Source organism: Panthera tigris, chromosome A1 (assembly GCF_018350195.1).
Source record: "Panthera tigris isolate Pti1 chromosome A1, P.tigris_Pti1_mat1.1, whole genome shotgun sequence".
Lineage (NCBI taxonomy): Eukaryota > Metazoa > Chordata > Mammalia > Carnivora > Felidae > Panthera > Panthera tigris.
In genome coordinates, this window is record NC_056660.1 from 160496349 (window position 1) to 160501075 (window position 4727).

General features: G+C 34.7%; 1 pseudogene; it reads right to left on the reverse strand.

The window, feature by feature from the left end:
- Positions 1 to 318: 318 nt before the first annotated feature.
- LOC102956262 lies at positions 319 to 1755 on the reverse strand (annotated as a pseudogene).
- Between the last annotated feature and the right edge of the window lie 2972 nt (positions 1756 to 4727).

Consider the following 4727-nt stretch of genomic DNA (forward strand, 5'->3'; position numbering starts at 1 on the left):
CATATACATATAAAATACATATATATCAGAGCGCGTGGGTGTCTCAGTGGATTAGGTGTCTGACTTCAGTTCACGTCATGATCTCGTGGTCTGTGGGTTTGAACCTTGCATTGGACTCTGTGCTGACAGCTGGGAGCCTGGAGCCTGGAGATTCTGTGTCTCCCTCTCTCTCTGCCCCTCCCCCACTCACACTCTGTCTTTCTCTTTCAAAAATAAATAAATATGAAAACACACACACATATATCAGTTATATTACCTAATAAAGCCATATGCTGTTAAAACACCTATGGACTTACTTCAAAAATTTAATCAAATATATCACTGTGTTTTCCCATCTTGATAGAGTGATTCAGGTTTTTCACTTTCACAGATTCCAGACTGAGCTGCCAGATGCTGAAATTCTCCCTATGGGTTAAAAGTTTATTTCACATCTAAATTTTTCCTGTTTAATGGTAAATATTTGCTGAAAGTTGGTTGAGCACATAACAGCTTAGGAGTTGGAAGAGTTTGGTTTGCACAGGCTACAACATCTAAGCTATGTGTGGTCACTCATTAGCTTATCTTTAATAACTACCAACACCAGAATCTTTCTTTTTTACAACTTTTGTCAATAAAGTAACTAATCTATAGTTATCATGCTATAAATGTATTTGGTCAGCATTGAATTGCACCATTTTGTTATTTCTTTTCCAGAAAGCTTTGGTGGAGGAACTATTGAGATCTGGTATTCTAGCTTAACTGAATCTCCCTCAAAAACCTTTTTGCTTTGTTGTCTAAAGGTGAAAATTGGTGCTATTCTCTGTTCTTTTGCAAGGACGCTCACCAGCACAGTAAATGTGACTTCTCCTGTTCAGCTCAAGGCAGCACATGCAAAAACCCTGCATCTGAAGCTCTCATCACTTCAAAGATGAATGAATGATAACACTTCTCAGACATCATCATTTTGTGAAAATCATCTGATTAAACTGGTCTTCCATTTATACAGAATGACATATTAGGAGCTGGTGGTCCACTCTCTACAAAGTTCATGCTGCAGAATCTTCCAATTCAGTCAACATGTTCTCTCACACTTGAATAAAATATGGTGGGTAAGATTTCTTCTGGATTGAATCCTGATCATTCACGTATCCCTTCAAAAATGATCTACTTCTTACTTGTGACACTGGAACTTATAGTTGTGTGTGTTTGAAATTGTGCTCTCTATCATTTTGAGCTTGAAACACAGCAACTACATTCTGTGATTCTAGTAATCTGCAATCTATCTTCTCATATGTTAGCCATTGACTTCCATTATGAAGAACACTATCTTTACATTTCAGCTTTCTCTCCAAATCTTGACTCAAAGCTTTTCTTTTGATCCTGGTATTTCATTGTTGAGAGTTCTTTATATGGTCCTAGAATTTGCAGTTTGGGATGGCTTAGCATTTACAGGTTGGCCACTGTAGGGTTGTTGACAGTTGGAGTCTACGGTGGAAAGGATTTACTGTTGCTGTAATCAGGCTGTGGTGGCAATATGGAGCCCAGGAAGCTGGCTGTGGACTGGTAATAGGTGGCTATAACCCTTTGGCTCTGGTTGGAACCAGAAAGTTGTTGAAGAGATGAAGAGAAAGCAGAGGTGGACATGGTGGTGTGAGAATTTACTGTTGAAGAGGCAGAACGTCTTTGCTCTGTGCATGGGTTAAGCTAGATAACAGAAGACTATTTGGTCTGGCTAGAAGATCTAGAAGCTTCAACAAAATGTGTTTTTATATGCATTACCTTTCCTGCAAATTCTAATATTAATTAAACAAAATGGAAGCAAAAATCATTTTAAAAACAACAAAGATGGTCTTTAAGATAAGACTTGAAGTCAAGTGTTTGACAGGGCTTATTATTAAAATATAATTTAAAATAATAACTTGAGTGTGGAGAAGTATGCATTAAATTCCATAAATTCTTTGTTTTGCAGACTATAATTTGGGAGTGATAATAGTTTCCATTTTATTTGAGTTTGTAAATATTGTGATGGATATTTTAATTTATAAATGCCCAAGGCCTCCTTGAAATATATTTATTTTAAAACTGTTCCAATTATTTATTTTGTCATATGCTCATAGGTGAAAACAGATCAGTAATATGAGGAAGAGATCAGTTGTCAGAAGAGGTTAATTTAAACCAAAAGTTTTCTGTTTATAAGTCTGTTTTTTAAAAAAAAGTTTTACCTGTTCTGTGTGTGTGTGTGTGTGTGTGTGTATGTGTGTGTGTGTGTTTATGATGTAGTGAGGAAAAAATCATGAGTTTTGGAAACAGAAGCCTGATTAGACCAAATTGAAAAACCTAACTGGATGCCCTTAGGCATGTTAAGCTTTTCAGACTTTGGTTTCATTTTCAAAATGCTAGAATATATACCTACCAGTGTTATTATCCATATGAATGTCTCTGGCCAACCATACCATGTTGTGATTCTCAGGGTCCTGTGGCACATAGATATTTACAGTGTTTTCCATAGACTGTTCACTGTCACCTGGCTTTGTCCTCAGTACGTATCTTGCTAAAGAGTCTACCATTACAATTTGGCCTCAAGACTTTTTGAGAAGGAAATTAACTTCTATTGAATGTTCATTTACTACAAATTATTCTAAGTGCATGTATACACATTATCTTATTAATGTATGTGTATATTACCATGAAGTATTTATTTTTAATTTCCATTTTTAACAAACAAAGCAAGCCTAAGAATAACATACACATATTGGTACTTAGGAAAGTTAGGGGACTTCATCTGATATTTGCATCATCATCTTGAACTGAATGCCAACTCTTTGCCAGTTTTATAATGCATATAGTTTTTCATTTATCCATAACCATAACCAGACATATGTGATTCTTACTCATATTTCACAAATGAGAAAATTGGGCACTAAAGAGCTTACATAACTTATTACCAAAAATAATGTTTCAGTGGCAGAACAGAGGTTTAACCCCGGGATCATCTGACACAAGACTTTTAGCTCCTAACAGCTAGTTTATTAGTATCTCTGAAAGTGGAAAGGGTTACAGTTTAAGTGTGATTAGGGATATCCAAGTACAAGCCATCAAGATAAAAATGCAGCTCCTCTACAATCTTTATTTTTTAAATATTTTTTTAGTTTATTTACTTACTTTGAGAGAGAGAGAGAGAGCAAGCATGAGCAGGGGAGGGGCAGAGAGAGAATCCCAAACAGGCTCCAATGCTGTCAGCACAAGCCCGATGTGGAGCTTGAACTCACAACCCACAAGATCATGACCTGAGCCAAAACTAATAGTTGATGCTTAACTGAGCAACCCAGACAGCTCTCTTTTCCAATTTTAAAACAAACGAATATCTCTGATATATGCAGGAACTTAGAATTTTGATTCCTATTGCATTGAAGTATAATAAAGTCATGACTAATATAATATTTATATTCTGTTATTATATAGATTCAGACTTAGCCAAAGATATTTTTCTAGAAGAATCTAAACTTTAATTCTAATTTTCATTTATGTACTGAGGATTAAATTTAAAAAAAAACACCTTAAACCAGCACATTGATGTTCATGAGTCTTACTTTTGTCATTCCGTATTTCTTTGCCCTTTATTAATTCCTTACTCAGAGTGTAAGTTTTATTATCATTCTTGTCAAAAATAATTTTTACTTAAGTTTTTAATTCCAGTTAGTTAGCATGCAGTGTTGTATTAGTTTTTCAGGTGTACAATATAGTAATTCTACAGTTCCATATATTACCCTATGCTCATCACGACAAGTGCATTCGTTAATCCCCATCACCTATTTCTCCATCCCCCACAGCCCTCCCCTCTGTTAACCATCACATTGTTTTCTATAATTGAGTCAAAAATAATTTGGGGGCACCTGGGTGGCTCAGTCGGTTAAGTGTCCTACTTTGGCTCAGGTCATTATCTCATGGTCTGTGGGTTCGAGCCCCACGACGAGCTCTATGCTAACAGATCAGAGCCTGAAGCCTGCTTCAGATTCTGTATCTCCCTCTCATTCTCTCTCTCTCTGCCCTTCCCCCACTCATGCTCTGTCTCTCAAAAATAAACACTAAAAAATTTTTAAAAATAAAGTAAAATAATTTTAAAATTTCACATGGGCTCTATTATGCACATACATATGTAGATGGTTACTGTTAATCAGGAATATTTCAAAGTGTGAAAAAAGAAAATGCCTATCTAAGTCCATTTATATTGAAATTTTAATAATATGTTGCTATTACAGCTGACATTCAAAGGAGTAATTGAAGTGTCAATATATATTTTTTCATTTATCTATTTAAATATCCATCTATCTATAAACACGCATTTATAGGCACATGCATACACACATGCATATTTGTGTGTGCGGATATGTATTTGCATATGCATATGTGTGTATACACATACACACAAAACTATAGCCGAGAGAGAGATGACAGATATTAATTTAGCTTTAACAATAATTAATACCTAGAGTAGTAGATTTTATAAATTCTACAAAGGGAATAATGTTATCCTTACCTACAAGGTATTATAATGGAGATAGAAAGATAAGAAAACCATTTCTATCAACAAATACTTAAAACATATGAGATATAAAGAATTTCTAAGTGAATTCAAATGAAGGTAAAAATTAAATGTAATTAAAAAAGACATTTTCAACTCAATGAGTCTTATGCAGGGAAGACCTTAACTGTAGAGAATACATCTAAAAGTATGAAGTAAATTTGAT